Source organism: Dermacentor variabilis, chromosome 1 (assembly GCF_050947875.1).
Source record: "Dermacentor variabilis isolate Ectoservices chromosome 1, ASM5094787v1, whole genome shotgun sequence".
Classification (NCBI taxonomy): Eukaryota; Metazoa; Arthropoda; class Arachnida; order Ixodida; family Ixodidae; genus Dermacentor; species Dermacentor variabilis.
The window spans coordinates 256,531,440-256,545,331 of record NC_134568.1 but is presented as its reverse complement, the minus strand read 5'-3'; positions in this window follow the sequence as shown (position 1 = coordinate 256,545,331).

Here is a 13,892-nt window from a genome sequence, read left to right as displayed (position 1 = left end):
TACAGCTACAGTTAATCATTTGCACGACAATTTGTGTGAAGCTGCTCATGTCAAGAAAGCTACGAATGATTATAAGTTACCCTCCTTCATAGCCATGCATTTTCTCCTCAACTCGTTCACCGAGTGATCGTAACTAAGCTCCGCCTTCACAGACTGTGCATCATAATGGCACGTCATGTCATCCACTTCGGTTGTCTAGGAGCAAGCGTGCGAAGTCTCTCCAACCTCCTCGCCAGCAGCTTGTCAGTCGACCCCAGGCAAGGGCTATCGAAGCAGCGAGAAGCGAAGCGTTGCGAGCATTCTGCCGCTGCGCTGAGCATGTCCAGTATTCCGGTAACCACAGGCGAGATGGGCATTTTGACGGATGGGTGGAGGCACAAATTCAAGCTTATGACTGAGCTTTAGCGTAGACGTACGTGAGCAGCTTGATCGGTCTGCATGGTCCAGCCACCTAGTGGTGCAAAGCTTAACCACTCAAACAAAGAGCTAGTATTGCTTTAACGAAGTGTAAAACATTTAGACATTTACAAAAACAGTGTGTTCACGATTACGCTTCAGAGGAAAATTTCCACCAGCAGCAAAGTAGAATAGACTTCGTTACAGCTAAAGCCCCTTGATAATTTGAAAGTAGCGACACTCTCCTCCCCGCAGTGCTTTCCTCCTTGATTCTCGCCTCTTCCCCTCGGCTCCCACAGACGGGCCGCAGCATTCTATGGAGGCGCATTATTTTGGGCCAGTTGCATGGCCCAGTGGTGTTGAAAATTTTTAGAAATGCTGATAACCGCATCGATCATGCTGAAGGCAACGCTTATGAGGAGGTTTTTTTTTTTTTTTTCCAAAGCTGTAGGAACGGGGCACACTGATGTAAAACGAGCTTTGAGGCGAGTTCGATACTGCAGACAATTTTTCTGCCACATGATCAGATGCTTTACTTTGTGCGTCTGAACTAGTATTGCTTGTGGCACATCCCTCTGCATGTGGCTTATTGAGCGAAAGCCTTAGATCTTTGTTTCAAGGCCCCGTTGTGAGATACAGTATAGAAAATATCACGTGACCCTAGGAAGGCTGGAAGCGAACCAAAGCATGTCCAGCCGTGTATTAGAGATGATTACTGATTAGCAAAGTTAAGTAATTATTGATTAGTGATTTATTAAGATGGATTAAGGTGTATTAAGGATTAGGTGATTAAGGTCGGTGAAGGTGAGTTAGGGTGGATTAAAGAGGATTAAAGTCGATGAAGAAGGATGAAGGTGGACTAGGATGAAATACATTTTAGTGCTAAACATTATTGCCTGCAGAATATTTCTTGCATTACTGCATCATGACCACAATCATGATTAATTGCTCAGCCTTCGGGATCAAAGCGCATTGGTGCAATGATTTCGGCTCGTGTTAAATCAATGGAAAAGGTTTCCACTTATAATAAAACTACAGAAAGGTGGTTTTAAAGCATTCGCTATTAAAGCGAAAATTCCCGGCCTCTGCCTAGATGTTGATATCAACAGCAAGCGTGCACGATTATGTGAACACCCCCTGCACATTGCCTGTATCCGTGAGAAAACCAAATAATAATCGTCGCCCACTCATGCGTGCATGGAAGTGCAGTTCGAAGCAAATTCCAAAAATCCAAGGTGAACTTAGGTATCGCCTAAGAGACGCAAAGGCGGAAGGCTTGTAAAGCCTACTGTACTTCACCTTGATCAACCTTCATCCACCCGATTCCACCTTAATCCTCCTTAATACACCCTTATGGGTCTTATTACTCTATAAACCCTAATCCACTGTAATCGACCTTAATCCTCTTTCATCCACCTTAATTCTCTTTCATATGCTTTAATCATCGTTCATGCACCCTAATCTTCCTTCATCCACCTTAATCCTCCTTGATACACCTTAATCCTTGTTCATGTACCTTAATCCACCTTATTACACCCTAATCAACCTTAATCCTCCCCTAATCCACCTTAATTCAATCACTAATGACTCATTAATTAATGTGGCTAATAATTAATCTCTTATGCATGGCTGGACATGCTTTGGGTCATTTCTGGTCTTCCTGGGTTGCGTGATATTTTCTGTTCTCAACGTGACCTTAAAACAGAGATCTAAAGCCTTTCGACTTAAAACTTAAAAAACGCGATGTAGACTAGCTAGCGCTCATCACCTGCAATACCACGGGTATACTTGCCGCTAATTTTTTCAGGGCTTGCATTCATTGTATGGCCGACGAGTAAGGTGAAAAGAATAGCTCCACTACAAGCCGCTATTTATATTTTCAGTAAAACAGGCAATGTATCCTAGTAACGAAATGTGCGATCAAGAGGCTGTATCATCGCTCAGAATTCTTCACAGTGCAAAACAACATATATTGCTTCATTTCCAACTGAATAACAACAGTTGGCGACGTGCGAGGTGATGGAGTCCCACCACAATATTAAGCACACTGAGGACAACCCAATTTTTATGCAACGCACTAATTGCCACAGCAAAAATGCTGGTGAGCAGGCCGGAAGAATAAAAAAAAATTCAGCGTTAGGGGATGTTTTGATACGAGCAATAAGAAAGATTCCTCACCACGCAAACAACATTGTTCTTTGTCGGAACATAGTTCTTTCGACCAATGTTATGCAGCCACTGCTTCCTGCACAAGCCATCAAGCTTTCCTAGTGGTATCATAAAAAGTGCATAACCACCTTCAGGTTTCTTGCTGCAGTTATATGCACAACAGCACGGCATATAGCGCTAGCTCAGAGAGCAGGAAACAGCGTACCAACGTTCGCTACGTCGAGCCAAAACGTCGAGCCAGCCGAGCCGAGGAGAAGGATGGCGCGGACGAAAAAGAAAAATACAAGGAAAACACAAGATCCACGCGTTTCCAACGGTAACGGCAGGGAAACCAATCATCGTGCAGAAAAACGGGCGCAAGACCGCTTCCCGCGGGGGGGACACGCAAGGGTCGAGGTGAAGGAGAGGAGGTCACGCGGCGGCGGCAGAGTTCAAAGAGTGGCGGTACTTTCAAATTATCAAGGGACATTAGTTACAGCTACTGTGTTTGGTTGAGCTCTTACCACCAGGTGGCTGCACCGTGCAGACCACTCACGTTTGAATCTCTGCTCATCCTGTAAAATGGCACAGTCAAACAGCCAGGCCCAGTCTGCTTGCGCTCGCGTTTACCCGAATACCGGACGCGCGAAATACTATTGTGGTAGTAATCCTCCGACATAAACTGACGGGCGCAAACACGCAAATCCTAGCCCCACTCGGATAGCGACAGTCCAATGCACTGCAGCCACTCCGCTCATCTGCTGCCTTGCAGATGGATGCAATGTCACACCTAGACATATTGCCAGTCGCTACCTTTGCAGCCCACAACGTAACAAGAGCGAACCATAGTGCTTGCGAAAACAAAGATCGAGATCAACATTGACCGCAGAGCTTTCGTCAACATAGAGCATATTGTAACACAAGGAGACAACTCTTGCTTTGTGCCAGAAGTGCTTAAGTGAAGTGAGAAATTGTCCTTGTGCATTCTCTTTGTTACTTTCTTTTTATAGAAACAAATTAACTAACATTCCAACTATTACAAACAACATTTGTTCACCATAAAAATGTGAAAATTATCGATGACGTGCCTTGGGCAGCCAATCGGAGAGCTCGCCCTGCTAGCATCATTAGGGCAATTTACGTTAAATGGTTAAGGGCGGCTGAAAATTCAGCCGGGCGGCGTGCTGCGATTGGCAGCGATGTACATTTTTAAAACCTTATAATAAATTACACGCTTTACGCGGAGCACTTAGATCTGTCAATAATCAGAAGGGCATACTCTAATGACGCAGTACGATTGTACAAAATTGTTTCAGGGTCCCTTTAAAAAAAAATCCAACCGAGAAGCAATCGCGTTTGGTGCGCTGATTCTGATTGCGCTCAAGAACAAATTTTCGCACGATGCTACTAGATGGCGACAAAAGGCGATTGTGGTAGTTTATGGTGGATTTCATACATGTAGTTGGAAAAGTTAGGTCAAATGGCTGGGTCCCACATAATGCTAGTCAAAATTGTCACAGAAATGTGCTGCCCTTACTCGAGTCTGTACCTTAGTTATATGGGCCATATAAGTTATAGTGAGCATTTAATTACTAATTAAAATAACAAGCATAGTGTAATACACGGACCATATAAAATGGTAAATATCTCACCGGATGATCACAAGCACTTGCTGTCAAAATGATGGCATTAAGAATGCTGGCAGCAGGGGCGAACAGTTTGTACAGTCGAGCGATTTACCGCGACTCTAGAAATTAGATTCATTAGCCTCATATGCCTATTTTTATGTCCACTACAGGATGCCCTCTGTTAGCGATCTCCAATTACCCCTGTCTCTTAATTTAGACAGCGCGATCTGCAGCACTAGGATCGCGGAAAGACAGCATGTGCTTGCCCTTTTTCAACCATCAGGTGGAAAATGGAAGAGGAGGATGTGGTGAAATGGCGAGAAGAAACGTGCAGTGCAGCGACGATGGCTATGAGATGGTGCCAGAGTAGCGCACATAATCTGGGAGGTCTGTCCGCAGCAGCTGCTGTGAATCGCACCCATGTGTCACCCATGCACTGACTCTTGCGATTTCCAGATTAGCAAGTCAGTCGCGCCACACTTCGCTCCGTTTGCAGCGTGCCACACAAGACAGAGTGTCCGCGCCACGTAATATATCGCGAGAAAAGCGCATATAGAACTGCACCCAAATTTCGCATTAGTGATTTTTTTTCATTGATGTGTATATAGTTGTGTGACTTAATATGCACAAAACATGTATGTCTCCTTAACGTGTTTAACTGAATCCACTTGTCGCATGGCTCATCCGAGAGATGCCAGTCTCTTGGTGGTGCGAGGGGACTCGGGCTGTGAAAGTGAACTGTCTCCTGCTATATATGCAGTCAAACCTCGATATATCGAACAGCGCAGTGATTGCGAAATAGTTTGATATAGCCAGAATTCGATATATAGAATCACCTAAACAACGCATCAAAAACTTCTGCAAATCAATCAATGAACCAAGGGCGCGATCGAGTATCGTTGTTCGGAGCGCGCATTCGGTTGTGCCGCCCGCAATTGGCCTAAGCCGCGCCGACTTCGTCCGCCGGTAGCGCGCGGTCGATTGCGCCGCACACAATTGGCATAGGCCGTGCCGACCTCGTCAGCCGCATGAAGTTCAGTGTGGTCTAGGCCAATCCGCACTCCGAACAAGGAGCCCCGATCGCGCCCCACTCATGGCGCAGTAAATACTTAAAGCTGTGCACAAAGTAATTATTTATTTGGCTGAAAGTACTGCAGTAGTGTAGCCTGCTTCTTATTGGCAGCCGTGTGCTTAAACACGGAGTCCTCAACATAGTCTAAATGATCCACAAGCACTAGGCCGGCACCCTCTATTGTGCCGCAAGTAGTGGCGTAGAAACGGTAGAAGGGCCAAAGCAGCTACAGCCTCAGTTGAAGTCGGGAGCGGGGCAACAACAGCGCTTGCGGGATCAACCTCGGCAGCTTCTTCGTTTGGCCGTTACTTCTGCTTCAATCTCCACCTCCGTCAATCGAAGCATTTTGAAACACTGTCAATAACAAAATATTAAGTGGCATCTGCCAAGGTGTCTATGAGTGAGCCCAGTGAGCTTGCGCTGTCGCTCCACTGCCCGTTTTCAAGGGTGTTGCGGGAAAGCTCGCCGCCTGTCCACAGAGTGCACGTGGTCTCGGATGGCGGAGTTCAATATATCCATTTTACGTTCAAGCCCGTTCAAAAAAATAATTAAATATGCATGTGATTTTTCAGGTGACATGGAAAGTGTTAAATATACGCAATAATTCAATATATCTGTGTTCGATGTATCGAGCTTTGACTGTGTATGTGTGTGTGTGTATGAGTGGGGTTCAGAAAGCCAGTTGGGCCCCAGGGCCTTCCCCCCCACTCCCCGAGAAATGAAACTTTCCACCTATGTGCCAATGTGGTAATTATGCTAACCAGACACAGCCTGTTCTGTTCGTGTTATAGTTGTAGTGGTTGAGGGCATGGAAAGCCATAGGCACCGACTGCGGAGGGGGCTGAGACCCCCCCCCCCCCCCCGGGCAATGCTGAAGCCCCTCTCCCCCCAGACGCACACACCTAAAGTTCCATTGCCAGAGCTTTGTCACCCTCATCATTTGAGGTTTCTTTTGACTTTCCTTGACCTTTTCACTTGAAATTTTACTGGGGCTAATAGGCTACTGCATCATTGTTGGCGCGTATGTGCAGGGCTTTTAATTGATATTTACATTCTATTTCTGCAAATCCTGACTATAGGAGGAAACGTGCTTTAGAAGCTCTAGCGATAGCTGCCTGATCCGCATTTTTCCACTTCAACATTGTTTTAAATTTCCACTGTAAATACCATGCACATGTACAATATATTTAAATATACACACAGGACAAAGTTAATTATATTTTTGTAAGAGATGCAGGTAGCCAATTAAAAATTATTTCTAAAGGTATGGATAGCATACGCCTAGAAAATGAATATATTGCTGTATGTTCACCATGCTTCAAATTGCTTTGCGTGCTTCTTTGACTATGAAAAAAAAAATCTATAGACTTCAGTGACCCCTTCGCCAGAGTCTTTTATCAATGGCATGTGAATTGCACATGAATATTGTGTGTCTCAGTATTGCTTCTCCTTCCAGTAAGCAGTGCTAACGACTCTTAAAAAAATATTTCTAATAGATTACAACATTTATTAGGGATGGAAACATTATCACTTGCATGCAAAGGTCATAAATATATACGGGTGTTTTATCATGCACCAAGATTTAAAAAAAGAAGCAATGCATTACTTGAAAAAAACCTAGTGCATATTGTTTACAGTACAGTGGAGTAGCTACCAGTAATTTTTTCGTTACTGAGATTTAATTGGGTAATTCTAACTAATCTAACTCGAGACGTGCTATCTTAATTATCAAAGTCTCAATGAGGCATTTGAAGGCACAGCCAAGGGAGACTTAACTGCGATATTTTCAGCGAAGTACTAATTGCGCACTAATTTTTTTCCAACTGATAAACCCCGCGAAATATGGAAAATATCGCATGACTGCGCTCTCACCCGGATCATAAAGCAGTGCCCTCGAACAGGCTCCCTCTGAGTTATCCAGAACGAAATAAAGGAAATAAAGAAAAAACATCATGATTGAGCTAGCGCCATATCTGCCGCGCCTCCAAAGCGCATGGATGTTTTTTTTGCCACAAAACCTATCGCTACAAAAGCAAATTGATCGCATCAGTGCAAATGTTTAAAGTTGCATTTTGTTCTGTCCCAGTCACCTTGTCTTTCTCTAATGAGCAGAAGGTAAAAATTATCCTTGCCTTGGAAGCTGAAAATGAAAAGAAGAGGAAGGCTGCAAATATATGTATGTCATGGAAGTGTGGCAGTAGACCAAACACATCGACTATCATCAGAAATGATGAAAACCTGAGACAAATGAGGGCAGCTTCAAGAAACAGCGGCTTAGGGCTCCATCTTTGAGTCCTAGCCTGCACACGGATGTTCTAGCATTTACGGCCTTAAACCCTCATGCTAGGGTGTGGGACGCGGTTGCCCAGGTACCAATTTCTAATCAGTTTGGAGGATTCTAAATGACTCGGCCTTTCACCCGTACCACCTTAACCAGCACCAATGCTTGGAAGATGGGGACCTGTACAATCATCTAGATTTCTCGAACTGAGTCCTCACAAAAGCCGATGAGTCACCATACTTTTTGAGCAACATCATGTGCACAGATGAAGCCAATATTCGCAGAAACGCCTGGGTAAATTTTCATAATGCACACTATCGGAGGGACTCTAACCCACATTGGGTAAAGCGCAATTGGCACCAGTACCAGTGGTCGCTCAGTGTGTGGCTAGTAATTTACGCCGGTGCTATAATCGGTCCCATCTTTTTCGATCACATACTCACTGGACAGCGTTACATGAACGAAATCCTTGAAAGAGTGGTGGATGAGTTTCTCAGCGAAGTCCCGCTGTCACGTCTTCCAATTCTGTGGTATCAGCAAGTTGGGGCACCCGCATACAGCAGCAACCGAGCACAAAGCTAGCTGGATGCGACTTTTCATGCGCCATAGATTGGAAGGCACGGACCTGTAAATCGGCCAGCTAGATCACCTGACTTCTCTCCACTCGATTTATTTCTTTGGAGTTGTGAGAAATATCGTGCTTACATGATCGAGACGGACATCAGATTAGTTCAAGGCAAGGATAACGGATGTCTGCTGCAGAATTCCGGCATCGGTCATCAAGAAAGCCACTGAAGATGTGATAAAACAGACAGTACTGCGTATAGCTGCAAAAGGAGACGTATTCGAACACGTCCTCTAGGCTGGTGTTCAACGGAGCTTATGAATTCATAGATTATAAAGACACACTGAAATTGTATGGTCTTGTGTGTGTGTTTTTGTCCAGACATTATGACTGCCACTTCGGCTCGTTTAGAAGTGGTGTATTTACGTTCTTGAACGCATCGGTTTTGCCTTTTCTCTTACGTTGGGTCACTTCCCGGTCTTTATTTTGATTTAATTTTTTTGACACGAATCTGTTTTTGCAACGCGTATACACTTTCATAAAAAATAAAACGGTCACTTTAATTAGGCTTACAAATTACCGTACAAATCACACTTGAAACAGATGTTAGGCCACATGCATAAATATTTTACTATTGCAATATTTGTCATAAACTGAATACTTGAAGTCAAGACAAAAGTATTTTTGTGTTCAAAACTGAATATTCACACGCCACTAAAATGTTCCTGTGTCAGAATGTTCCCTGCATGTTCCACAGTTTATTAAAAAGGTTTCCTACAAGTGAGATGAGCAACAGCTGATCCACGCCTGTACTTGTGCTGCGCACCATAGCAGAACCCACATGAAACTGATGCCACAGGCTGAGCACAACTTCAATTGCGATTGCTGTGGCAGTAGTTAGGCCAAATAAGAATCCTGCAGTCTAACTTGATATTTATTGAAGTAAAGCAACATGTTTTTGAAATGACAAAGCATAATTCTGTCTTTCAGTTGTACAGTTTAGAAGTAAATTGAAGGGGCTTTTTATTAAAATTTACATTTTGACTCCTTAATTTTCACAAAGCAGTTAGAGTGAAATCTAGGTAATTTGCCATACTGCAGATTAGCACAGGTGCTTATGGAAAGTAGACATGAACAGAAAAAGAGATAGCACTTGTCTTGATTTCCATTTTTCCTGTCCATGTCTAGCTTGCACGCTATGAATTTGCGTTAGTACAGAGGCTAAATAATTGTGAGCAAGTTTTAAACATTGGCTTTTTTGAAGGTCCTGAGAAATCAAGGTGCAAATCGATGATAACATTAAAGAGGAGTTAGTGTTGCAACATTAAGATAATGAAATCAGTAATATTGTAAATGCAGTCTCTTAATGCATGGGAAATGACATAACAAGCAGTTTGCACAGTCTGCAAGGCCTTGGCGCTAATAGGAAATTTCTACAGCAGAGAGAACAACACCGTCCTGAACAAAACATTTTAAATCTACAAAATTACTCTCTGACTCATTAATAGCACAGCGTAAGCCATCACTGTAATCCGTATAGAGGGGACTGCTAACGGACTAGCTTTGACAATTTTGTGTTCCGACATAGAACAGCAAAAATTCATGTTTTTCCATGTAATTTAGTAGCTCTCAACAATGCTAAACTCTGCTTTTCTTACTTTACAATTGGTTGGTCTCTGGCTTGCAATTAATGAAAGTTTGCCCCCATTTATTTAAATGTTCAGCGTGTGCCACACAAGAGATCTGAAATTAAAGCATGAATATTGTTACGTAGGAAGATGCAGACGAAAAGCTATATACAAGTATATTTACAAGAAAATATGCTGCACTTGGCCAAGAGGCAACAGCCCGCGCTAGCCTCTGATCATCGTCGTTGTCTTCACACTGCTCGCCTCTTCGTGATCGCAAATACTGTTCTGTAGCACTACCCCCGGCGGCAAAAGCGCCGTCCTGGAGCGACTAAAGGCCGGACTCTGAAGCAGTGTAGTAGGCCTTGAGCCTACTGACGTGCACAACATCACTAGGTGCCAGAGGAGAGGACGAGGTTGAACCCACAGGAGCAATTTCATACATCACAGGTGTCACCTGGCGCAGCATGCGGTAGGGTCCTGTGTATCGCGAAAGGAGCTAAGCTCAAAGTCCGACATGACAAGAGGGCGACCTCAGGAGCATGAGCGCACCAGGCGAAAACTGTACGTCACGATGGCGGGCGTTGTACTGACACTGCCGAGTGGTTTGTGAGGCCGTCAGTCGAGCACGGGCAAGCTGGCGTGCATGGTCGGCGAGGGCGATGGCGTCGCACGCATACTCGCTAGTTGAGATTGCAGCAGGAGGAAGTGCCATGTCTAGGGGCAAGGTAGGTTTGCGACCATACAGTAGATAAAATGGAGAAAATCCGGTGGTGTTGTGCCGGGAAGAATTATACGCAAATGTGACGTAAGAAAGGGCAATGTCCCAGTCGTGGTGGTCCTTGGAAACGTACTTGGACAGCATATCGGTAAGAGTACGGTTTAACTGCTCTGTCAGGCCATTGGTTTGAGGATGGTATGAGGTGGTCAGCTTATGTTGAATGGAGCAGGAACACACAATGGCGGCGATAACTTTCGAGAGGAAGATTCGACCACGGTCAGTAAGCAGCTGTTGCGGGGCGCCATGAAGCAAGATAATGTCACGCAAGAGAAAGTCCACGACGTTAGTGGCACAGCTGGTAGGGAGAACCCGTGTGATAGCGTATCGGGTGGCGTAATCAGTTGCAACGGCTACCCATTGTTCCCAGAGGATGACGTGGGAAAGGGACCGAGGAGGTCTAATCCAACACGAAAGAATGGTTCCACAGGGATGGTGATCGGCTGGAGATCACCGGCAGGTAGCACCTGAGGTGTTTTCTGACGCTGGCAGGGAAAACATAGCGTCGGACGAAGCGAGCGAGACCAGGCCAATAGAAGCGGTGGCGGTTGCGGTCGTACGTGCGGGTTACCCCAAGATGTCCTGAAGTGGGTGCGTCATGCATCTCAAAGAGCACAGTCTGTCATAGATGTTTTTCACGACAAGAAGATCGGAGCTGTCAGGGAGGAAGTTCCTTCGATACAGAATGCCGCCCTGCAGGACTTATTGGCGAACGGATGCGTCGGTAGGTGTAGAGCGCAGACGCTCGATGAGTGCTCGCAGCGATAGGTCTCGGTACTGCTCATCGGCTATGTTAGCGAAGGCAGACGCAGAGAAAATGCCGTTGGCGATACTACTGTCGGTGTCGGCGGGCTCGTCGACCGGGTAGCGAGACAGGCAGTCAGCGTCCTTGTGTTGTCGGCCAGATTTGTAGATGACAGAATACGAACATTCCTGGAGGCGTAAGGCCCAGTGACGAAGTCTTCCTGTAGGATCTTTCAGTGAGCATAACCAGCAAAGTGCGTGATGGTCTGTGACAACGGAAAAGGGTCGGCCATATAAGTATGGGCGGAATTTCGCAACCCCCCAAACTAGGGCCAGACACTCACGCTCAGTGATGGAATAGTTGCACTCCGCGGGTGAGAGGAGACTGCTAGCATAAGCGATGACACGGTTGTGGTCGCGCTGGCGTTGTGCCAGTACTGCACCAATTCTGTGACCGCTGGCATCAGTACGGACTTCGGTAGGCGCAGAAGGATCGAAATGTGCCAGAACGGGATGCGTTGTCAGAAGGTCGATTAGATGCGAGAATGCAGAGGCCTCATTATCGCCCCACTGGAAAGGGGCGTCTTTTTTCAAAAGCTTGGTTAGTGGTCGTGCTATGGCGGCGAAATTTTTCACGAAACGGCGGAAGTACGAACAAAGGCCGATGAAGCTGCGCACATCCTTGACACACTTCGGAGCAGGGAAATGCGTAACAGCATGGATCTTGCCTGGGTCCGGTTGCACTCCGTTCGCGTCAACAAGGTGTCCAAGGACGATAATCTGGCGACGGCCGACTTGACACTTCGATGCGTTGAGTTGCAGACCAGCTCAACGAAAAACGTCCAGGACTGCTGAGAGGCGCTCGAGGTGCGTAGCGAATGTTGGGAAGAATACTATAACATATATTATAATATTATAACATATAACATAGTAGCACAGGCACATGGACCATTTGAAACCATGAAGAAGGGAGTCCATCTTGCGTTCAAAAGTGGCAGGGGCATTACATAGACCGAACGGCATCACTTTGAATTGCTAAAGATCGTTGGGTGTTACAAAAGCAGTCTTCTCGCGGTCGAGATCATCCATGGCAATCTGCCAGTAGCCGGAGCGAAGGTCAATAGAGGAGAAATAGCGAGCACCGTGGAGGCAGTCAAGGTCGTCATCAATTTGAGGTAGGGGATACACGTCCTTTTTGGTAACCCTGTTAAGGTGCCGATAATCCACGCAAAAGTGCCATGAGCCATCCTTCTTTTTGACCAGTACAACAGGTGACCGCCCATTGACTACATGACGGTTCAATATTGTTCTTGGCAAACATTCTGCGAACTTCGGCGTGAATAACTTGACGCTCAGCCGGTGACACTCAATACGGGCGGCGATGAATAGGAGGGGCATCGGCAGTATTATTGCTATGTTTAACAGCTGTAGTTTGGGCCAAAGTATGACCGTTAAAGTAAAAAATATCATGGTAGGAAAACAGAACACGGTAGAGCTAACGAGTGTGCTCGGACGGCATGTCGGGCGCATTCATTTTCTGTAAGTCGGCAATGGTACAAGTTGCCAACTGCGATGGTAGAGGAGGATCAGATGAATTGTCGTCTACTGCACTAGATGCTACTGATTGATCCTCGAATGAGCAAAGCTGGGCCAGAGACATCCCGCGTGACAGCACTTGTGTCGTCAAGCCAAAATTGACCACTGGCAGGCAGACGCAATTCGCCGTAATAGATAAAACTGTATGAGGTACTGTGATCCCGTGTGTAAGGAGGACGTCTTGCATAGGAGCCGCGATGTAGTGACCGTCAGGGACTGGTGGGGATGACACGAAGTCAACGTAAGTAAGTGCCGAAGGTGGCAAGCGAACAAAGTCGACGGAACTGAGGCGACTGGGGTGTGGTTCAGCGGGATCCAGAACAGGATCCAGAAAAGGCGGAGAGTACTGGTGGAACAATCGATGAGTGCAGAATGTGCGGAGAGGAAGTCTAAGCCGAGGATTATGTCGTGGGTACAGTGGGCGATGACTGTGAATAGCATGATAGTGGAGCGATCGGCGAAGGAGACGCGGGCGGCACACATACCAATTACGGGGGCTGTTCCACCATCGGCGACATGGACAACAGGCGTCGTGGCGGGCGTGATTATTTTCCTCAGCCGGTTACGAAGGTCAGCGCTCATTACCGATAAATGCACCTCAGTGTCTATAAGAGCAGATACAGAAACACCGTCGACTTGCACGTCAAGAAGGTTGCGATGAGTGGGCAACGTCAGTAGAGGATTTGGCAGCGTAGGGAGCAATGCAGCGTCACCTCGAGGCTGCATCATCTAGTTTTCCGGCTGGGAGCGGCGTCCGAAGGGAGTTGGCGAATAGGAGTGGACGGGGCTGGGGAGAGCAAGATTGTCGTCGTTGGGGCGAAGGCGAACGAGAATAGGGGCGGTTCGGCGCAGGAGAATCTGTGGCGGCATTATCGGAGCGGGCAGCATAGGGACAAGAAGGGCCACCTGGGGGGCGAGAGTAGGCAGTATAAGTAGACCGGGTCGGGGAACTCCAGCGACTGCGACAGTGCCGAGAAATGTGCCCGATTCGATGGCAGTGAAAACAAATGGGCTTGTCAGCAGTGCGCCATTCAGATGGGTTGCGGAAACGTGGTG